Raw genomic sequence first — 24,638 nt, forward strand, 5'->3', positions numbered from 1 at the left:
ATCTTTGTGACATTATCTTTAAATCCTGCAATCTCTTCCTATAAAGCTGCCAGAGGTTACGCTGGGAATTCTAATTCAATAAAATACTAGGATCCAGCCAGAGCCCAACCAGAGTATGTTTCACTCTCTAAACCAAAATTGCATTATAAACACTGTTGTAAGGTCAGGTTTACGGAGCTTGCTCCTTCTGCTCTGCTTCATGTTGTGTATGCATGATCGAACATACAGGATATATCCAACCTCAGACAGTTAACAAACATGCCACAGCTATATCACTAAGATAAAACTTTCCATTACACATTTGACAGTCATTTATTGTCACCTGCTCTTTGGCAATGACGGGAGTGCTCACTAAATACATTCCTCATGAAGATTGTTCCCTTAACTGTTTGAGAGATTCTCTGGCTGGCACAGCAGCTTTAAGAATACAGCGTGCATTTTCACAGTACTCTGTGGCTTTTCAGAAAGTACTGACTACATATTAAAGTTAGGCTTCAACGGCTTTCAGAACTATAACGATTTTATTCTTCCCTTGGCATTATATGGAAGCAGCTCCATCTTGTCTGGCTGATGCTGTGCTTCTCACAGAGATACTACCAATCATAAATCTAACTTTTGTAAAAGGCAGACAAGTGAGAGTCTTCTGAAAAATAATAGCTGTAAGTATTATTTTGCTTCTTATGTCAGAAGCTGGTTTGGTTGCTTGGGGTTTTTTGTTTTGTGGTTTAGCTTTGTGCTTTTTTTAAGGGTGAAATAACCTTCTGGGAAATATTCATATTTTGTAATGGTTGGTAACAAGAAATAAAAACATTATTTAATCCTCGTATTTTTAAAAAGTTTATCTAAATAAGGCCTACCATCTGAAAAGATCCTTCGGCTGATAGACTTTCTACAAAACAAGGAGCCTGGTTACCACGACGTAAATAGACTCATTATTCACTCTAACTTCATTGCAGTCAACACCAAAGAAACACTATCTAAGTATCTCATTTGTAGTTATTTATAACTCTGTGTGGCTTTTTCTTCTTACTTTTTATTCTTCAAAGCAATTTTTCCTCCCCTGTTCCAAATCTTTTTGAACTCAGAGGCATTTCTGTTTTGTTGGCACTGCAATTTTATCACAATACTCTTTAAAAATGCATGGAAAATGATTCACTGTTCCAAGGCTATTGAATCACCAGCCTTATACAGATAGACAGTTTTTCTCATCCTGTTGATTTTTAAGGTTTTAACAGAAAAATTTAAAATATTTTCTATTCAAAAATATTAATTATAAAACAATCAGAGCTGCTAGTTATCATCAGTGTATTTTCTTACTGAATCCCATAATAAATGAAAACATTTGTAAATAAAGTCACAATAAATTTTACTGTGTGATAAATGTGCTATTGTTACTGAACAAAAAAGAAGGCATATTTCATCTTCATGATGTTGACTCATTTAAACTTTTTAAGTATATGAATATTGGTCAGTTTTTAGGCACTTGGATTAAATCCAATTTCATGTCGATGGATATGTGCATAGAGAGCAATAGAGAGAGGAAGAGACAAGACAAAATACAAGACAGTGGCAAAGATAAGAACAGATTTAAGGGAGTTTGTGTTGCTGGTAGTGTACAACACTTCTATAAGCTAGAACTTAGATTATAAAGTTAAAAAATGAGGAGCACATCATTAACAATCATTTGTAAGCAGTTTCTTTGAAGTGATTTTCAGCCATTACATAAGGACTGTGTGGGTAAGGGCAAGAAAGAGTCCAAATTCAGCAAGACAGCAATGAAATGCAGTAAGGTTAAGACCACACTGTTTTCTTGCTATTTTCTGTGTTGTTCGTGATGTAGTAGAGAAATTCTGTGTTGTTCCTTGTGCAACATATAAATGAAGCAGAGATCCCTCAGAACTGCTTAAAACACAACACTGATTCATAATCAAAAGACATTTATCATTTGAAAAATTTTAGTTGTCATATAAGTGCGAAACAAATGGCCATGTAAATAAGGTCTGTCTCAGCAGTGACTGAATTCTTGACTGGAAATGTCTACATTAACAGCATGGCTAGCAATACTAGTGGTTCAGTACCAACAAGCTAAAATATAGCTCTGCAGAAGACCTATGAGATTGAAAGCTGAAAGTGAATTGGCAAAGGTGGCCATACACATACTGAGCTGTCTTCACTTACCTAGCATATAGCTAATTTATCTCCAGAAAGCAACTACAGGAAATCAATATTTCTTTTAGTCAATAGATTACTATCTAAATTTTGCTGTGCTTTAAAAAAATCAGTCTTCAAACATTGATATAAACAGATACGTATGTGTGAATATATTTAGCTTGGCAAGAAAACTGTTTTGCATATTTTCCTTTATAATAAAAAAGAAAGAATATAAATAAAGAAATACAGAAATAATCATTATTATTGCTTAGGGATTTGTTATTATCAATGAAAATAAAAATTTTAATTTCTGATAGAATTTTTTAAGAAGATTTTCTTTAGAAATAATTCATTTGAATTTAAGGAAAAGTGCTAAGGAAATGGAGCACTCACAGAATGAAAAAAGTGGTAGAACAAACAAAACTTCCTGTCAAATATTAAATTTTTTTCTAGCTTTCATAGAATATTTTCAACCAGCCCTGCTGACAAATCACTGATGATGACTGCTGCCCCTGTATGTTTTCAGGTGAAAGAAATAAAGAAGAAAGAGGATATCTCCTGTAATTAGATGAGTTTGCAGGGAGGCACAAATAGTCTATATAGGTTTTGGTGAGACATATGGTAAATACCAGTTATGTATTTTTATTTGTGCTTTAGATTTATCAGTCTTTGCTATACTCAAAAAACAATATCTTTTGCAAATTTGTAAACTCATTCAATTCATATTAAACATAGCAAAGTTAGCTTTAAAACATTATCTTGGCACAATTTCCTATGAAAGAAAACAATGCTTATCACGAACAGGTTGCAAAAGAGGACAAGAGGTAATAGGCTTAAACTGCAGCAAGAAGATTCAGTCTTGACATTAGTAAAACCTCTCTAACAGTGAAGATCAGAAATAGATTTCTTCTAGAAGCTGTAAAAAAGTTATCCTTCTTGGCTTTTAAGACTCTATTACACAAACATTTGTCACGGGTGAAGCTCCCATCTATGGTAGATTTGCTTTAGGGATGACAGTTAGAGCTAGGGAGTAAGCCAACTGTTTAGGAGTATGAAGGATCAGGATATAGGTCCAGTTGGGTTTCCTTAGCATAAATTTTGTGCCTAAGCTTTGAAAGTCTGCTGATAAAGATCTCATAGAAAAAATATCACACTTACTATGGAATACTTTAAATGTTCCTTTGTCAGATACTGAGTGACAAGAGTTTGGAGGTTTTTGGTGTGTGTGCTGCTAGAACACAGTGACTAAATTCCCACAGTTTATGATTAACCATATTTGGTAAAATTATAAAGAAAAGACTTGAAATTCAACAAATAAATGTATCAGCAAGTGCATTCAGCAATGCAAAATAAACTAAGAAACACTCATTTGATTTGCCTCTATTGCAGCAAAGAGGATTCCAGAAGAGACATGATGATTTGCTCTCACCCAAAGACAGAAAGATCTTGACAGAAAAGATAGAAATACTTAAACTGATGACTGATAGGGTGATCATCAGGGTAATTATATCCAAATTGCTTGCATGCTCTGTTAAAGAAACTGTTGTTCTGGCAGTCAAGTGTAGTTTGTGTGCTGCACCAAAACTCTTACTTAGGTCCATTGAGGGGTTCCATTCTTGATCTCACTGCCTGGCCTTCTTTCCATAAGTAACATAAGACTAACCTTGAGGTAGAATTCATGCTCATTGTTTGTGACTGCATGTCTTTTGAACAAAAGAAAAGGCTTTGTTTACTAAGGCAGGAAGAGAAGGATGACAGCCTTATGGAAATAATCTGCTTGTTCTCCCAGAAGAATGTTAACAGCTTTTATATTGCACCACATGTGTGCGTCATCTCTAAACCAGCAATTAATTTACTCTTCTTTCAGAAATGAATGTACTGTAGCAGGAAATTTATAAGAAGAATTTAAGGGGAAAGTAAATCAATCTTATCTTCAGCCAACAAGTAATATTATACACTAACAGGGGCCATAGAGGACTTGTCCAACATTGCTGCTTGCTAAAGAGGAAGGTATTGATTTGTGTTTGCCTTTTTATATTAACAGTAAAAAGTCTACAGCACTTTCACACATCATAGGATAAGGCTTAAGGGTGTCAAAAAGCAATATACAAACCTCAAAAGCTTTGTAGCTTTGATTTGTGAAAGCTATCTATTCTATAATTCTATTCTATGCACATTTTGAGCGCTTATTTAAAGTTTTTTCTGCATGATCCATCTTCCTTCAAACCAAGAGAACTTTCTTCTGTCATTGACCTTCTGATCTCTTCTTAACAGATTATTTTTCGCTTTCTAACCAGTCCCACTCACCTTTCTGCTCTATGATACCAGAGTATACCGAGAAGGATCTTACACATAACCTTTTTCTTTATACAACCCATTTATGTTTGATGTCCTTGGGCATGTAGTTACTGGCCTCAGTTTGTCAAGCAAAACACAAAAATACCAAGATATTTTACTACTGGTATAGCAATGTGTTTTGATATAAATTTCTAGGATACAACAAGATAGCAGGATTATTTACTATATGATATATATGTCAACTAACTAAACACATGCCTAATACTCTTACTTATTGTTCATAAGTCAGATATATATGCAAATGTTAGCCCTCCGAAATTAGTCTTCAGCCAGGACCATCTGTTTTCTTGCTGAAGAAAAATTATTTGCATTATTATTGGTAAACTCCCACATGCCCATAAGGTCAGGAATTTTTTAATGTATCTCAAGTTGTATATTTAGCTGAAAAGTATTCAATTTCCACTGTAAGCTGAATTACATGCTATGGTCATAGAGTAAGAAAGCCAATAAGCAGATTTACAAAATTCACCAATATATTTCAGATTGTACCAGGTGAAAGAAGATGTCTCCAAAGAAACTGCAGTTCAAATATTAATAAGTAAAGGTAACATTTTGACTAATGAATAAATATGAGAATGCATCCTTTAATATGCAATTTGTGAATGGAAAGAAAGAAAGAAAAGATTTCTCAATTAACAGCTTAGCTACAGGATATTCATGCCCTGGCTGAGAAGCTAACATGTTCTAGAGAAAAAAATCAATTTTGCAATCTTTGTCTTATACACTTTTAAAAACTTATGTTTGCAAAATCACCACATATTCTAGCAGGAATGAGTTTCTAAGCACCTCTAATGCTAGGAACAAATGGAACAAGACAGAACTTAGTGGGCATATCCTCCATCACAGAATCAACTAGAAGGAGTTGTACATGTATCTGAGAAACATTAAAAGTGGTATAAACTAGTGTTTTATTCTTTGGCTTAATTAATGAAAAAAATACAGGTTTATTTACTTAATTTCTCTAGCAGATGATAGTCACTGGTGCCTATTTTAGATAACAGCATCCTGTCTAGCCTTCAGCTGGTCAGGCTGCCTCAGTTTCCTAGAAATGTAGAAATCCCTTGTCATAAGATTTAAGGGAAAGCCGCTTCTGCAGCAGCTGGATGATGGATGCCATACTGTAAGGCACAGAAAATCGTAGAATTATAAAATGATTTGGGTTGGAAGGGACCTTGAAGATCACCTAGTTCCAATCTTACTGCCACAGGCAGGGGCGCCTTCCATTAGACCAGCTTGCTCAAAGCCCCATCCAACCTGACATTGAACACTTCCAGGGAGGAGGCATCCACAGGTTCTCTGGGCAACCTGTGCCAGTGTCTCACCACCCTCATAGTAAATAAATTCTTCCTAATATCTAATCCAAATCTATCCTCTCTCTCACTTTGAAGGCATTAACCCCTGTCCTATCTCTACCTGCCTTTGTATAAAGTATCCATCCAGACTTCTTTTTGGCCCCCTTCAGGTACTTGGAGGCTGCCATAAGGTATCCTTTGAACCTTCTGTTCTCCAGGCTGAAGAACCCCAACTCCCTCAACCTGTCTTCCCAGGAAAGGTGTTTCCTCTGATCATATTTGTGTCTCTCCGCTGGACCTGCTCCAACAGTTACATGGCTGCCTTATACTGGGGGCCACAGAGCGGGACGTAGTACTGCTGGTGGGGTCTCACAAGAGTGGAGTAGAGGGGAACACTGAAAACCTATGTCTAAGAACTGAGTCCTACCCTAGGTGATTAATTTAGGGTGAACTGCATTTTCCTTTAAGCTTGGGGCAAAATTCCACTGCCCTATGGCCTCCTAATGCCATTACAGGTATTTCAAAGCATCCTGCTTGATCTCTAGTGGCCACTCCAGAAAATTAATGGCTTTCTCTTAAGTCTTCTGTCACATTTGGTAGCTTATGCAGATACGTGTCCCATAACATCCCCCTACCCTACTTTATATAACTCGTTAGCTACATTGAGACAACTGAATCCTAACTTTGCTCTTCTGAGCTGGCTAAATTAGACAGATTCTCGGGCAGCTGAGTCTTATATTTGGTCAACTGAATTAAACTTTAATATGTCTTCTCATTCTTTCCATTTACTATCAGGAAACTGCAGCATTACTCTCGTGGGGTTCACAAGCTAATACCGTAGCTAACTTAATCTCTGACATAATAACTGAACGGCAAGACTCAATGTTTGTAGATGGAAGACAGACACATGGGAGAAAGGGTTGGTTGGGTACACTCATGTGAACAGGAACATAAAAGCAGCAAACTGAACTTGTCACTCATGTATCCCATCAGCATGATTTACCCTGTTGTCAGTAAGGGATGTTGTGATTGACAACTACAGGAAGCCCTCATAGCACAAGCAAGCTGCATGAAGATAGTATTTCAGGGAAATTTTCCAGGCTTACACTGGAATTACACTATGAAAATTGGAAGTCAAGAAGAGTTGATATACATATATATGAGAATGAAATTTTAAATTTTCAGGTAATGAAGCTACCATAATTCAGTTCACATCATCTGACCTTTGCATCTGAATCTTGGGCATTACTGGTGCATAAATGGTGTAGGTCTCAGTGAAATGAGACACAGGATTCATCATTTTAAACACATTTACCACAAAGTGGGAAAGCAACTGAAAACAAATTATTCTTCACTGTAAGACTCGGCTCTCACTCTGAGAACACCTAGTCATATACACATATTGTCCTTCATTTTGTCTTATAGAAGACATAGAGATTAGGCTAAAAAATGTGTTTCTTTACTTTTATATAATTTCAAGTTAGATATTCACCCTGTGTAGCATTTATTAAACATAGCCTTTTGCAAACTGTGAGGTAGACAGTGCATTCATTCCACTATATTCTCAAGGCTCAGAGGTTGTGTGTGCTTCAGCTCAAGAATGCTTGTCTTTGATTTGTCTGCATTTCTGAAAAGGTGACTGGCAAAAGATATTTCAATTTTGCAATGCTGATGAACTGAATTGGGGTTATGTTTGACTGATACCCCACTTAAAAGCACTGGGGTAAGTCACTGTTCTTTTAGACTGTGCTGGTATTGCTACAGCAGCTGCTGCTGGAACTTCTTTAGTGTTCCATTAATCCTCTAAAAGACAGGTGTGCTTTATAGTAACACCTACGCACATACAAAAAAAAAGGAATAAAAATAAAACTGTAAATCTTGACTGATTGTGATAATGTGATAGAACTATAAGAGGTGAAATCCATTTTATTTTATTAATGCTCATTTAAAATTAACGTGTTTGATGCCTTTTCGATATGTCCATTGTAAATAACCTATCTTATAAGGTTGTGGTGTTAGATTTCTAAGCACCTTATAAGAAACTATTACTCTCCCCATTTTACAGACTTGCAGACTGCAGCAAAGATTGGTGCAGTGACTTGCCTAGCATAGGGTCAGCTCTCTCAATATTACTGCTATAATCCATTTTGAAGCATTGGTAAATTTCTGTGTTGGAGTTGCCTGCAGCCATTATACATGAAAATTGCGCACTAATAGAGTTTTTACCAGCTTGTGACAGCCAAAGTGCTCCCTCTTACAGTGTTCTGGAAGCAATTTAGTAGGTAACTCCTCATGACTGTGACAGCCACAGGTAATTCCCATGTGGTAGTTCTGTTTTCCTTGCTACTTGCAGGAATACAAATACAAGTAATCAAAGGAAAGTTAGGAAACAGAAGCAATGTTTCAGAAAGTGTCTTGCAGTGCCCCTCATTACTGGATATGTCGCTTACAGGCAATATACTCATTAAATTCCCATTGTGAAACTCAACTCAACATGTCAGAGGAAATCTGCTGTATGAAATCAAAAATACAGTGTTCTAGCATGGTTATTTGATACTTTGTCTGAATGTTGACTTAGCATTTTGATGTTATTCCATGATGTTATAGTGCCAGTACTGAATCATATGCATTGCACCCCCTAAAACAATCATACCTATTTTTAGAGGTCAACTAAACCCGACAATGACTAATATGTAGTATGTTCTGTTCTAGTATAAGTTTAGGAATATATAGAGTGACCGTAGTGCTTTTTTAGTAGTTTTAAACTAAGACAACTAGTAATGTTTACTGTCATGAGCAAAGATAAAACTTTGGCTCCAAAATTGCCATCCAAACTAAAACTCCAGACCTGAATCCCATGTTACCACATTAGTTGAGGTTTGGCTCTAATTTCTTTTAAATTTGAACAAAAATTATGAGTTCTCCTTTAGAAACCTCCTTTTCCTTCAGGAAAATTTTACCTATTTTTTGGTAAATCCTAGTCACATTTGTGACTCAAGCAGTCATCCATTTTCATATTTCAATGAAGCAGAACTCAATTCCTCATTCTTTTTTCACATGGACTACATAGTTGGACCCCAAAACACTAATCTAGGTCTAAAAAGGCATACCTTCAGAGTCTTGAGTGACTGAAATATTTCATTCATTAAGCATAAACTGTGCTATCTTAAATAGTACATGAGTTAATGATAGACAAGATACCATTAAGAAAATACAATATTTCTGATGTGTCGTGATCTGTATTGGTCTGCTGAACATAAAGGCTCAACTAGTCTGCAGTTTCCACCACTTCTATGATTTTTGTCTTTGAGAAATATAAGAGAGTGCTAGTTCCACTCGTTAGAACAGCAATGTCTGCCTGAGTTCATCTGTAAGGTAGAATATATCTGTGGGTCTATTTGTAGCTTTAAAAGTGAAGTTGCACTTCCTGAAGAAGTTGCTTCTGGTCACACTACTTTATGTCATGACAGAGTTTGCCCAAGAGAAATAAAAAATTATCTGTTGATTGAAAACAGCTTGTGATTGCTGATCTCTTCTCCCCAGTATCCAGTGACAGAACTTGTGGGAAGTGTTCAAAGCTGAATAAGCTGAGTGTTAGACTTGACATCAGGAAGCATTGCTTTACTGAGGGGGCTGTCAAACACTGGAACAGGCTTCCAGGAGAGGTGGTTGATGCCCCAAGTTTATCAGTGTTTAAGAGGAATTTGAAAAAAGCCCTTGACATACTTTAGCTTCTGGTCAGCTCAAATTGGCCAGGCAGCTAGACTAGATAATCACTGTAGGTCCCTTCTAACTGTAAATATTCTAGTCTAGTCGAGTCTAGTCTATACATTTCCCCCTTTGTTTCTGAATCATATAATAGTTAGGGTTAGAAAGGACCTTAAGATCATCTAGTTCCAACCCCTCTCCCATGGGCAGGGACACCTCACACTAAACCACGTCACCCAAGGCTCTGTCCAACCTGGCCTTGAACACTGCTAGGGATGAAGTATTCACAGCTTCCCTGGGCAACCCATTCCAATGCCTCACCACTGTTACAGTAAAGAACTTCTTCCTTATATCCAATCTAAACTTCCCCTGTCTAAGTTTTAACTCATCACCCCTTGTCCTATCACTAGAGTCCCTAATGAATAATCCATCCCCAGCATCCCTATAGCCCCCATAGGTCTCCACGCAGCCTTCTCTTCTCCAGGCTGAACAGCCCCAACTTTCTCAGCCTATCTTCATACAGGAGGTGCTCCAGTCCCCTGATTATTCTTGTGGTCCTCCTCTGGACCTGTTCCAACAGTTCCATGCCCCTTTTGTATTGATGACACCAGAACTGCACACAGTACTCCAAGTGAGGTCTCACGAGAGCAGAGGGGCAGGATCTTCTGCTTCGACCTGCTGGTCACACTACAAATTTAAATTGGATCCTGTATTCTGTAGGAAGACAGTGCAATTAATAAAGCTCATATCCATACTCAAATCCAATTTATGAGTTGAATCCCACCAGTTTCCAGTTTCAGCATAAGTCCTTTGAAGTAAGCAGAAAGCAAAAGTTTTCGAAGCAGTAATAATAACAAAGCATATCACAGATGTCAGATTTCAAAGTGGAAAAATAAATTGAGACAACTGAAAACATAATTTTTTATACAAATAGATAATTTTATGCACAAATATTTGCTATGGAGATAACAGCATTGTACAAGTTAGTGCTGCAGACTTCCAATAGGTGACGCTGACAGATGTCTACAATTTATTCCTTTTCCTATGTTATTTCCCCTTGCATTTTACCAACTCTAATAAAAGAACTGTTTGATTTGGTTTGTTATTTTCTTTTTTAATCTATGAAAGCTCTTCATCTACTTTAACTAGACTTGAAGTTTTTTTCAGAAACCATTTTTTGCAAAGATGCTGCACCAAGAGCTAGAATCAAAGTTTGGGTTCTTATTTTATGAAATCTCAAATTATTCGAATTATTAAATAACAAGAAAAAGAAAACAGGACCACATTCTGTTCTTATTTATACTGGTTTAAACATGGAGTAACTTTGGAACATAAGGAACAAAGTCTGTCAGAGTAAGCCACACATTCTCAACCTCCAGACACTATTATTGCAACTTATTATGTCTGGAAATGAATCCAAGCAGGTGTTAAAATAAAAGATGTTTCAAAATGCATCAACCCATCTTCTCAGTAACACACAGTTCTCTGAACATCACCCTTCGCATAGCTATGTGCACTGTCTTCCTACTGAATACAGGATCTAATTTAAAGATTATCTTGACATAAAGAGCTTTCCATAGAAAAGGACTAGCTTTTCTTTTCAGAAATCATGACCTCCCTTGACAGCTGTTACAATCAAAAGAAACTATACAGTTTTCTGTCAAGAAAGAAAGACTTGCAAGCACAGAAGAAAGAAATTTTGCAAGAGCTGCACAGAGATGAAGGAAGTCTTTTACAAGTGATAGGAGCTTGTGAAATGAGCTCAGATTTCACAGCTTTCAGATTTAAATGCAAAATTCATTTCTTTCACTTAGTTTTCTCCAAATTGTCCTCTCACATGGTGTTTTTTTGCTGACCTAGCTTAGTTTTATTATAGTTGAAGTGGGAGGTTAGATGACAAGTATCCCAACAGATCCTTGGAACAGTCTTTATCTCTTTTCCTCATCTTATCCACACTTTTGAAGGTTTTCTCAGCATAAAGATATAGAAGCTTTGTAGCGTTTGGTTTTTTTTTTTTTCCTCTCCTCTTTTCAGAGTAAAATTTTATACAGGTGTCCATGCTGGCCCTTTCATTTATCTATCTCTGTGCTAGTCCCAGATCCATAAATTACATGGGTCTTTCTAGGCTCAGGACAGCTGGAGACAAATCTACCCTGTCTTGAGTAGTATATAGATCTGTTTGCATAAAATAGCTATTGAAGACTATGAAGCAGGATCTATTAGCTTTGATACAGAAGCACATACGGAGTACTTCTGTATTCAAGCAGTTTATCTGTTAATGTGCTAAGCCAAATAGGTTGAGTGTCTGATAACTCATGGAACACTACCCCAGATTCAATGTTGGAGACTAGGTTGTCATGTGCAACTGGTTATGAACTCATAAAATTGTAAACCAGGCACCAAGGTTACTTGATGTCTGTAAATCAGCAGCCAGATCTTTAGCCAGTAAATCTGATTAGGCACCACTGCCAGATCAAAAGAGCTATCCCAGGTTTATTCTTTCTATAGGAAAAAATAAACACACATTTCTTTCTGCAGTGCCAGAAAGCTACTGACAGGGGCTCTGAAAGTTGGTGGGTTTATTTCCTTTTTATGCACATTTACAGCATCTTTATTACCAACGATCAAATTATATTGCTAGTTGTAGTTGCTTAATGTCATTTTCTTTACCTTGATAAGCAATTTAATTTGTGCACAAGAACACAGTAAAGTGTTGCCTGTCTTTTCTCTCAGTCTCAGCCCAGTGGAATCAAATCACCTTGCAGGAAAAGTTATTTGATTCATTTCACTAAAGAAGTTATAACCATTACTATCAGCAATAAAAAGTTATTTTCAGAGAATAACTTTCCACATTTTTCTGTCAAGGAAAATGTAATTTTCTCTATGATTATACCACTGCACTGTCCAACATATCCTGTGTAGGTGGGAAACATCTTGATATACTTGATCATTTATAAAAATGAATACTTTTAGTGCATTTGAGTTTAGGAACTAATAATCACAGAATCATAGAATCATAGAATAGTTAGGGTTGGAAAGGACCTCAAGATCATCTAGTTCCAAACCCTCTCCCATGGGCAGGGACACCTCACACTAAATCATGTCACCCAAGGCTCTGTCCAACCTGGCCTTGAACACCACCAGGGATGGAGCATTCCAGGGAGCAACCCATTCCAGTGCCTCACCACCCCAACCGGAAAGAATTTCCTCCTTATACCCAATCTAAACTTCCCCTGTTTAAGTTTTAACCCATTACCCCTCGTCCTGTCACTACAGTCCCTGATGAAGAGTCCTTCCCCAGCATCCCTATACGCCCCCTTCAGGTACTGGAAAGCTGCTATGAGGTCTCCACGCAGCCTTCTCTTCTCCAGGCTGACCAGCCCCAACTTTCTCAGCCTATCTTCATACGTGAGGTGCTCCAGTTCCCTGATCCTCCTCGTGGCCCTCCTCTGGACTTGTTCCAGCAGTTCCATGTCCTTTTTATGCTGAGGACACCAGAACTGCACACAACACTCCAGGTGAGCTCTCACAAGAGCAGAGTAGAGGGGCAGGATAACCTCCTTCGACCTGTTGGTCACGCTCCTTTTGATGCAGCCCAGGATACGGTTGGCTTTCCGGGCTGCGAGCGCACACTGCTGGCTCATGTTCATTTTCCCATCGACCAGCACCCCCAAGTCCTTCTCTGAAGGGCCTCTCTGAATCAGTTCTTGGCCCAGTCTGTAGCTGTGCCTGGGATTGCTCCCACCCAGGCGTAGAACCTTGCACTTATGAAGTTTAACCACGACAAGGTTGGTATCAGCCCACCTCACAAGTGTGTTAAGGTCCCTCTGGATAGCATCCCTTCCCTCCAGCATATTAACTGGCCCACACAGCTTGGTGTCATCGGCAAACTTGCTGAGGGCGCACTCAATCCCACTGTCCATGTCACTGACAAAGATGTTGAACAAGACCGGTCCCAACACCGATCCCTGAGGGACACCACTCATTACTAGTCTCCAACCGGACACTGAGCCATTGACCACAACTCTTTGTGTGCAGACATCCAGCCAGTTCTTTATCCACCGAGTGCTTCATCCATCAAATTGATATCTCTCCAATTTAGAAAGAAGAATGTCATGTGGGACAGTGTTGAATGCTTTGCACAAGTCCAAGTAGATGACATCAACTGCTTTACCCTTGTCAATAAATTCTGTAGCCCCATCATAGAAGGCCACCAGATTGGTCAGGCAGGATTTCCCCTTAGTGAAGCCATGCTGGCTGTCACCAAGCACCTTGTTGTTTTTCATGTGCCTTAGCATGCCATCCAGGAGAATGTGCTCCAAGATTTTGCCAGGCACAGAGGTGAGACTGACTGGTCTGTAATTCCCCGGGTCTTCCATTTTCCCCTTCTTGAAAATGGAGGTTATATTTCCCTTTTTCCAGTCGTTGGGAACTTCACCTGACTGCCATGATTTTTCAAATATGATGGCCAGTGGCTTAGCAACTTCATTCGCCAGCTCCTTGAGGACCCACGGATGGATTTCATCAGGTCCCATGAACTTGTGCACGTTCAGATTTTTAAGATGGTCTCGAACCAGATCCTCTCCTACAGTGGGCCCAATGCCTTCATTCTCACTGTCCCTGCATCTACCTTCTAAGACGTGGGTGGTGTGGTCAGAGCATTTGCCAGTGAAGACCGGGGCAAAGAAGTCATTCAGAACCTCAGCCTTCTCCAAATCCTGCGTAGCCAGTTCTCCCAAAAGCTTCCTCAGGGGGCCTATGTTTTCCCTAGTCTGTTTTTTGTTTGCTACATACCTGCATACCCTGTTATCCTTAACATCCCTAGCCAGGTTTAATTCTAACTGGGCCTTAGCCTTCCTAAACTGGTCCCTTGCTTCCCAGACAACATCCCTGTGCTCTTCCCAGGCCACGTGTCCTTGCTTCCACTTTTTATAAACCTCTTTTTTCATTTGAATTTTCCTCAGCAGCTCCTTATCCATCCAAGGAGGTCTCCTTGCCCTCCTGCCACACTTCCTTCTAGTTGAGATGCAGCACTCCTGAGCTTGTAGCAGGTGATCCTTGAATATCAACCAAGAGCCTTGGGCCCCCCTGCCCTCCAGGGCTATATCCCATGGAACCTTACTAAGCAGGCTCCTGAAGAGGCCAATGTCTGCTCTTTTGAAGTCCAGGGCAGTGAGCTTGCTATACGCTCTTCTCACTGTCCTGGGGATCTCAAATTCAACCATCTCGTGATCACTGCATCAAAGGCTGCCCTGGAGTACTACGTTCTCAACGAGCCCTTCCCTGTTGGTGAGCACAAGGTCAAGCATGGCACCTCTCCTTGTCGACTCGTCTATTACTTGCAGAAGGAAGTTGTCTTCCACACAATCAAGAAACCTCCTGGATTGCTTGTGCCGTGCAGTGCCATCATTCCAACAGATGTCAGGGTGGTTGAAGTCCCCCATGAGAACAAGGGCCTGCGAGCGTGAGGCTTTTCCTATCTGTCTGTAGCGTGCTTCATCCACAGGTTCTCCTTGATCAGGCGGTCTGTAACAGATTCCCACAGTAATGTCTCCCATGGCTGTTTTCCCTTTAACCCTGACCCACAAACTCTCTGTAAACTGCTCACCTGTCCCCAGACAGAGTTCCATACTCTCCAGCCTATCCCTAACATAAAGGGAAACTCCCCCTCCCTGCCTGCTAGTCCTGTCTTTTCTAAAGAGCCTGTAACCTTCCATTCCAACACTCCAGTCATAGGAGCCATCCCACCATGTTTCTGTGATGCCTATCATATCATACCCCATAGACATGCACACATATCTAATTTGTTTGTTCCCCATTCTACAGGCATTTGTATAGAGGCATCTGAGCCGATTTCCAAATGAAACCGGCTCATTGGCTGGAGCAGCTGAAATATATGTACATTGTTCTGAGCATTTATTATAGGTGTTGGCAACTGACTGTGTGTGTTGGGATGGAATGATGCCCCCCTCCCCCAACACATCTGGTTTAAAGCCTCCTTGACCAGTCTGGCAAGCCTCCTACTAAAACTGCTCTTCCCCTTCTTTATCAGACCAGCTCCACCAGCCCCCAGTAGACGTGGCCTACAAACTTCAGTCCCGTGTTCAAGACTCCCAAACCCCTGACTATGACACCACCCTTTTACCCATTTATTAACCTGGCTAATCCTCCTAGCTTTTTTTAGGTCCTCCCCTGTATCCTGGAGAATTGACAAAATTACTATCTGAGCTCCTGTAGTGGTTTAAACCCAACTACATAGGCCATCCACTCACTTCTTCCCCCCCCCCCCCCTTGCCCTCCCCCTGCTCCTGGAGGGATGGGAAGGAGAATCAAAAGAATGCAACTCCCATGGGCTGAGATAAGAACAGTTTAGTAACTAAGGTATAACACAAATCACTACTGCTACCACCAATAATAATAATGATAAAAGAAATAACAGGAGGAAAGAATACAACACCTCAACACCAGCGACCAATAACTCGCCCCACTCCGCCCAGCTGAGCACCAACTGATACCTTCTCCAACCCTGCAGTCCCACTAGCCCTTCCGGGTAACTCCCACTTACATCCTGGGCATGACGTGCTGTGGTATGGAATACCTCTTTAGCTAGCTTGGGTCAGGTGTCCTGTCTCTGCTTTCTCCTGGCCTCCCCTCATCCCTGGCAGAGCATGAGGCTCAGAAAGTCCTTAGCCAAACCAAACATTTGAGCAGCAACTAAAAACATCGGCGTTATCAGCACTGTTCCCAGGCCAAAAAATCAAAACACAGCACTGCACTAGCTCCTAAGAAGGAGAAAAATGACTGCTACTGCTGAACCCAGGACAGCTCCAGAGCCCCTAACCACCTCCTCCAGGGCTCTGTAGTCTTTCTTTAAGGTCCCCAGTCTACTACTATCTGTATCCCTAGCACCCACATGGATCACCAGGAGCGGGTAATAGTCCATGGAACTTAGTAGAGCAGGCAGCCTCTCTGTAACATCCCTGATCTGTGCCCCTGGTAGGCAACATACCTCCCTCGAGATGGGGTCAGGCCGACAGACGAGTGCTTCCGTGCCTTTCAAAGTAGAGTCCCCTATTACTACGAACCGCCACTTTTTCTTGGTAGCGCCATTAGAGATCTTTACCTGTGCATCACCTGGCTGTTTGTGGTGCAAGTGCGTTTCCTCCTTAGCCTCCTGCAGGACAGCAAAGCGGTTCTGCATGGGGACAACAGATTTAGGAGGAAGCCCCTCGCTTTTAATTGTCCTTTTCCTCCTTCTTTTGTTATTTTTCTTTGTCACTAATTTCCAGCTTCCCGGGATAACGGCCTCCTTCTTTCCTTCATGAGCTGGAGTGGTGCTTGAGGCCCCGGCACAGTATGGGGCTGAAGCAAGCAGCCCCGCTTCCTCTCAGCTACCCTGACATCTTGAAGCCCGCTAATAGCACCCCGCAGCTCAGCCCCTGCTGCAGGAGGACCTCCGTCAGGGAGCACCGAGCGCAGCCCTGCCCATCGTGCTCCTTTCCCTCACAAGCCCAGTGCAGGCACCCTCTACACCCCGAGCTCTGCACTGCAGCCTCCCCTCTCATCGCCTCTGTCTGGGTGCCTACGCTGCCACCGCCGGGGCAGCCAGAGCAGAGGTCCCAGACCGGGCCCTGCCCATACGCCGGGTGCTCACCATCCCGCTAGCCTGCCCGCGCAAACTGCCTCGCCCCGCTCCTGGTCGCTCGCGCTCCCCGGGGCAGGTTTTTATCCACTCAGGGCTGGTGCCGCTGCTCCTGGCTCCGCCCCCTGTGAGTCCCTGCTCGCGTCCGCGGAGCTGCCGGCTCCTGGGCAGGTCCTGTCGAGGGCTTGAGGCTCCCTCGGTGGCTCTGGCCGCTCTGAGTTGAGGCTCCTGGACGCTGATCTCTCCCCAGCTCCGGTGTTGAAGGCGTCCTCCCTCGAGCTACTCACCTCAGCAATTTCAGAATGTTGCATATTACATATAGTTCTTAGGGCTGCAGTTTTTACACCATACCAATACAGAAAATAGCCATAGAGACCAAATATGTGAATAACCTTTATGACGATTCGTTGTTTTCTTTAATAGACACTGAAATGCAAATTTTGAAATCCATGCAACTCAGCCCTTTCTAGATCATCTCTAAATCTAACACCTACCACAACCAGAAGAATGCTGTTGAATGTATCAACAGTCTTATTCATAGAGAAACCTGTCAAGATGGATAAGGTCAGAACTACAGAGTTACATTATGAGCATGATTGTTCAGAGTAGAAAAGATAGCTAAATGTTCTCTTTTATTCAAAACTGATGACATATCTGGTAACATATCTGACAGTAATTTGCAAACACTGTACCAGAAACACAGGTAAAGTTCCTTTCATTATATCTGGGTTTAGGGGGTGGGTAAGGGAAAAGGATACTGAAAAGTACAGGAATCTTGTTCTCTGAAGCATTTGTATATCTAGGTATACTGTACCTTATAGAAATAGGCAAATAGGCAGTGTAGAAGAATGCGTAAATATGGAAGTAAACTATAATACTTCTAATAAATGCAACTTTTTGTATTCTACATTGCTAAAAATAAAAAAAACCCAGGTAAATAAAGAGAAGCTTTCTATTTACTGAATCTTGCTTTTTGTTCTTGCTGAACAGTCAGTACATTTAGCCACTGAGGAAAAATACAAAGGGGTACCATAGCTCTTCAAAATCATTCCAGCCCTACATTGCTTTCATTCTCACTCACCTCTCTTGTTGTGTTTGGCATTCTTTTCCATATAGCTCAACTCTATATATATATATATATATATATATATATATTTTTTTTTTTTTTTTCCTTAGGAAAAGATCAATAATGCAACTAATACTTTGTCTGCTGTCATCATAATATTATTGTGCAGTGTGTTTTACATTCCATTCTCCAATTCCAGTATGTTCTTATCTTTACTCTTCCTGACAGGGATCATCAAGTAATCTCCATTTATACCAGGCTTATCTCAGAGTAGTTCTTTTCTTCTTCAGTGTTTGGATACTGCTGTAACAAATGTGATCAATAATAATAATAATCATAAATACTAATTATCACAGTTCATTTTCAACAGATTTGAACACTGGATGAAATTTAATGTCCCACAGTATATTCCTGGCTTGCAATATGATCTAATAATCCCTTTTGCCTTAATCTCTATGAATCTGTGAAGATAATTACCTACCTCTCCTAACTTTAGTTGCTTGATACAGCATCAATACAACGGCTATGGAGATTAGATACAGACACAGAATGAAATCAATTACTGTGTGCAGAGAACTTGGTTTTAAGAACACGATATACAGTATTGCCAAATTTCTGTTAAAAACTCCTAAAGTTATCAAGATCAGTATTCTATGTCTAGTTGTATTTTGAAATTAATGTACGTGAAGTGAACTCCTCGGGCAGAATGTGCAAGAAAGCATTTCTATAGCACTATGCTGTTGAATCTTTATGTAATGCATTATTTCTGGTTTAAAATTTGTAAGAGGTGTCTGTAGCTCCTACTTGTTAAAATTGACTAATCTCAAGTTAGTTGATAGGTTTATTCCAGTAATAACCTGAAAAGAGTACAACTGTATTAATACGAGTCATTGCTTGTAGTAGAAGCAGAAATTAAAATTTACATTGCTGCTGTCTAAATAGTAGCTGACTGCCTACCTAGTTCACAGTAAATGATGATGTTAATGGAGTAATCACAGTGGAATCAAGCAAATGAAGAGCAAACATAATATCTTCATTTAATGAAGTAGGAGAGTGATCAGAGTCATTACATAGCTGGTAATTTGATGTTAGTGGTTTGCAAATATTCAATAAAAGCTTTAAAAGAAAAATTAATTAATAAGAAATCATAGAGTCATAGAATAGTTTAGGATGGAAGGGACCTGAAAGATCATCTAGTTCCAAACCCCTGCCACAGGCAGGGACATCTTCCATTAGATCAACTTACTCAAAGCCCCATCCAGCCTGGCCTTCAACACTTCCAGGGGTGAGGCAGCCTCTGCTTCTCTGGGCACCCTGTTCCAGTGCCTCATAACCCTCACAGTGAAGAATTTTTCCCAATGTCTAGTGGTAATCTCCCCTCTGTCAGTTTAAAGACATTCCTCCTTGTCTTGTCACTACATGCATTTGTACAAAATTCCCCTCCAGACTTCTTGTAGGACCCCACTAGGTACTGGAATATTGTTGGGCCTCCCTGGAGCCTTAGATGTGACATTTAGATTGTGATAAACTAGTTTGACATCAGTTTTGAGAAGATCTATTGAATTTCTAGGCATCAGGAATATAAACTTGTTATTAATCTAGCGGCACTTAACAAACGTTATGGAGCTACATGAAAATCTTTTAGCCAAACTGGGCACAAGGGCATACAATACTGACTTTTAAAGGGAAGCAGTGACCAGTGCAGAAAGCAAAAGCATAATTGCACAGGGAAGTTATTTAACAGTAAGCCTTAGGATTAGTTTTATTCTGTAAGATTATTCATTCATTTGATGTGAAAAATAGATCTGTAGAAGTGAAATTCCTATTGACTCAAAGCGGGTTACTGTTGATATAAGGAAGGGAGAGTTGTAAAATAAACAAGAACTCCCTTATTGTAAAATACACTCACTTAGATAAAAAGAGAAAGTTTTGTTCAATTACAGACTCTCAGATTTCTTTTTCTTTATATATATCACACGACTTGAATGGCATTTCACACCAGAGCCAGTGCAGAATTCTAGTACCTTTTGAGAGTCATATACGTTAATGAATGGTAGACATGATCCTGAGATTTCTGGAAAGGCAAGTTCTCAGGAATGCTAGCTTGAAGTCAGGTGAGGTTGAATATTTCAAATGACAAGTCATAACTGTGTGTTATCATATTTCATTTCTTGCTATTGCAAACCCAAAGCTCACCTAATTTGCATACAGGCTCTTCCATTTAGATAAAATTGGATTTGGGTGTCTAGAATATGGAAATTAATCTTACTCCTTTGGCTTCTTTCTGTTGCCCACATAATGATGTTTGGATCATCTGAGATGCCTGTCTCAAGATGTCACTTCAAAGTTTGGGTTATATCTGCCATCACCCTATCATGTCCATGATAACCAATAGCATCTCAAATGGCACAAAAGTCCTGTGTGGACAAGTGAATTGAGTCATTTGAGTCCATCTTACCACTACCTGCCTGATGTGTAATAGTAAAGAGGGATCCACATATACTTTTGCTTAGATTGATTAAAAAAATGGAAACAGGATGATGTAGAAACATCTTTTGTTACCCTATACAGGATTTATAGGAAAATAAATCCATATGATATTTCTTCATTTTCTTTGTTTTTTAGAATATTCTTACCTGCAACAACGTGTTTTGAGAAAAAAAAATTACTTCTTGGATCCTGTAACTTTCAGAAGAAACTCCACTGCAACAAGTACATGTGATACCTTTATCAAAACTTTAATCTCCATACAAAAATAACACAGCTGCCAGAATTGTCCTCATCAGTCTTGTATAAAGGATTCACTTAAATTTTGTCCATGCTGGACTGTAGAGTTCAGTTTTGGCTAGTTGATCTCATAGTCCCATATCAAATATTTTTTTAATTTTTTAAAATAAGTTATCAATTGTTGAAATGTTGTCTCAGTAGTGGGCTTATTACATAGGGATGCATTTTCTTTCTTGATCTTTAATTTTGACCAAAACCTTCACTCTGTATTTCCATCAGAAATGGAAAATCATTATTTTGCTGCTGTGAATATGGTGTTTTGAGGCCAGGGGAGCTTGAATTTCTTCCTGTTTTTCACTGTCCAGGCTTTTTCTGCTGCACTACAAAACACCGCCATACTTTATTTCTCATGTTTGTTATCTCTCTGGAATTAATACACAAAATCTGTTCATTTCTAATAATACAAGCCCAAAAATTGATTATTTTCAATCATAAACAGTATTTACTGCAAGCAGAAGATTATAAATAAACGCTGCATGGTTTAAATCTGGCCTAACAAAACCAGTAAATAAAGCAATTTTTTTTCTTTTTATCTGATTTGGCCAGGCTTAGTGTCAGGCTTATTTCTGCTTGCCTCTTAGAGATCAGAAAAAAAAACAAAAAACAAAACCAAACCCTAAAGACCTCATCTTATATAAATATTCCTGTCTTGTCTAATACCACTGCATTTGATTAATATTGGTTTTGTCTATCTAAGGGATCTTTAACAATCACAAAGTCATTTATTTCACAGATAAGTCAAGATTCAGGTTAATTGCTATTGCATAATTCATAGTTGGTAAAATGAATGGTATCTAAAACCTCTACATCAACACAAAAAGCCTTTTCATAAGCAACAGTTTCTTAATAGAATTCAGTGATCTTTTCCTATGTTGGTGTCCACCCATCCACAGCATGAGATCCACTGAAGCACTTATGTGACTGTCAGCAACAGAATTGAGCTTCTTATTTACCATAACTGATGAAAATACAGCATAAAATATGCTTCAGTCTCTCACAATTAGGAAAGGAGATAGGAAAAAAAAAAAAAAGCAGAATAGAGGTTCTTTCAAGGGTAGTAATTTTACAAAGGTTGCTTGGATTTTGAATAAGCCTCACAGTTAGGAAAATTTTCCAAATTGTTGTTGCAAATCCTTTTTTCTTCAAATCTGAACCCTGTTCTCATTCTTCTCATTGAGTGGAGGGAAAACCAAACCTCTCTTCTAAATCCTTTCTGACCCAGAAACTCCAGTATGGCTTGCCAAGGAGCTGCCAAAAGCAGGGCAACCAGGAGCAGCCCCAGGCATCAAACACCTCCTGGGGAGCTAAAATGGTGTCCTGGGCCATGGGCAGGGTGGGGGCAGCCCTGGAGAAGGATGGGAAGCCATGAATGAAGGATTTTCTCAGCCCAGTCTAATAGGCTGGGCTACTAAAGTTCTGCCAGATTGTCTCTTCCTTCCTGTATGCATGAGGAGAGCAGGTAATAAAAAATACTTCTCTCTGAAGTAAAAGAATAGTGTAGGAGGTGTGTAGGAGGAATGATCATTATACTCAGAAGAGTCTGAGAATATAATTCAGTTGCCTAGCCACATAGTAAAAGGCTTTGTATATTTATATCTATGATATTTATATAGTACATTAATACTATTAATAGATACTAATATATATTAATGTTATTAATGTATCTTAAATTCACTTTATTAAATATAATACTTATGTATATTAGATGCACAATATTTATATAATAAATATAAATAATTATTTGTGTGATCAAAGCCCACAGATACATGACAGATAGATGTGACACAGGTTGTTTGTGAAGACCTTTCATTTCTTGGACAGACAGTGAGACTCTAAAGAATAACTTGAAGCATCTCAAATAGCAGAAACCATCCAATTGAACAAAGTTGAAAGATTCACGTGTTTCCTCATGTGAGTTATGGAAATAGAATAAAGCACAAGGAACCATTTCTATAGCCCACTACCCCTTATACAGTACAGGTAAGAGAGACAGAGCTTCTATATTACAACTCACAGTCTATATCTAGATATGTCTGTATTGTTGCATGGGAAGGAGCTTAATTTTATGTTACTATTTTCAGTCTGGATCACTTACAAATTGTGGGATTCTGTTATTTTGAATAAACTAATTGAAGTATGTGGAAATAAAATGCAATCAGTGGTTGATGTTTGTCAATCAAAATAGCGAGGTGTAAAATAGTAACCATTTCATTTGTTACATACAACTGAAAAAGAAATGAGAGTGACACATAAAGGTTGCTGGTCATGTTTTCAAACAAACAAACAAACAAAAAACCAAACAAACCAAACAACCCCCTCCCCGAGCCCCCCCCCCAAAAAAAAAAAAAAGTAACAAAAAAGAAAACCAAGCACAAAGCAAACACAAAAATATTAAAACAAAAACAAAAAAACCCAACAAAATAACATATAAACTCCCCCCCCCCCCAAAAAAAAAACCAAACAAACAAACAAAAAGGCCAAACAAAAAAGTCTGTTCACAGATCTTATGAAAAGAAGCAGGATTTGGTTTGTTGGGTTTGTTTTTTTTTTTCCTCATTTAGGCAGGTGGAAACATACCATCTATAAAGTTATGTTTATGTTTCGTGTATTCTGTTTCTTACCTAGCAAAACCTTCCATTGTACAAAGTATGAAGAAAAACAGAATTGAACAATCATGCTCAAATGAACTTCCTTCTACTCAACTGGGCTTCCAGTTGTCCTTGTAGTCAATACAGATTAGGATTCTAAAAAGTAAATCTGATTATTTTAATACGCTTAACCATAAGTACCCAGCATATATAATTTACAAAATGTTAACAGACATGACACAGAGTATGCAGGGTGTACAGGAGATCCGCTCTTTCTTGGAGTAGCAGCAGGAGGTGTGGTGGGATACTCTATGGCATCCCAGATAGCATCTGTTGCTTATGATTAGGCAATTAAATACCTGCCTTCATATCTATTAGTCATATAAGCTACCTTTTTGGAAAATAAAAATCAGCATCTCCAAGGGAGGAATTCCATCAGAAAATAAATACGCACGGGAGGTGGAATGACTCACCCTCTTTATATACTTATTTCCTTCCATCAAAACTAGAAGGAAACGAGATGGATAGAGTTAGATTGGTTAACTTCCACTTACTGTCAATTTACAGGAGATATGGATAGACTAAGTTCAAAGGCAAACTAGAGTGATTCATCTTAAATATTTATTTTTGGTGTTTTAACTTCACAGAGGTGAGGTGTTTCATATCTGTGGGAGAACATACAATGGAATTTATGGCTGTCATCACTATTATGTGAAATGCTGCTGCGGATGGTTTTCATGACACTCTTAAAAATATTTTAAAAAGTAGTGTAAGCAAAAAAAGTATCATCTGCATTGTAATCTTGAGCAGCAGAGATATTCTCTTTTCTGTGTTTCATGGAATCTTAATCATACACTATTTATCATAAATTAAGCATTAACATCACTTTAAAAGAATGCATTGTCTTTACAAGGACTGTGTGCCTAGATGTGTGAAAACAAGTCCTAGCACCAGGGAGGTAATTGTAATTTTGGGGAAGGTTGGCTGCAAAAGTGTCCCCTACTAATTGCCAGGACTTTTAAATTGGTTTAAATTAATCACCAAAC

The 24,638-nt window shown here is 39.1% G+C and overlaps 1 long non-coding RNA gene across 1 annotated transcript; it reads left to right on the forward strand.

Moving 5' to 3' along the window:
- The first annotated feature begins 426 nt into the window (after positions 1 to 426).
- Positions 427 to 23,148, forward strand: LOC136012761 (uncharacterized). The gene is made up of 4 exons (XR_010611944.1): positions 427 to 659; positions 4,992 to 5,053; positions 20,843 to 20,929; positions 22,760 to 23,148. It is a non-coding gene; the product is annotated as an uncharacterized LOC136012761 (long non-coding RNA).
- Positions 23,149 to 24,638: the final 1,490 nt, after the last annotated feature.

Source organism: Lathamus discolor, chromosome 4 (genome assembly GCF_037157495.1).
Source record: "Lathamus discolor isolate bLatDis1 chromosome 4, bLatDis1.hap1, whole genome shotgun sequence".
Classification (NCBI taxonomy): domain Eukaryota; kingdom Metazoa; phylum Chordata; class Aves; order Psittaciformes; family Psittacidae; genus Lathamus; species Lathamus discolor.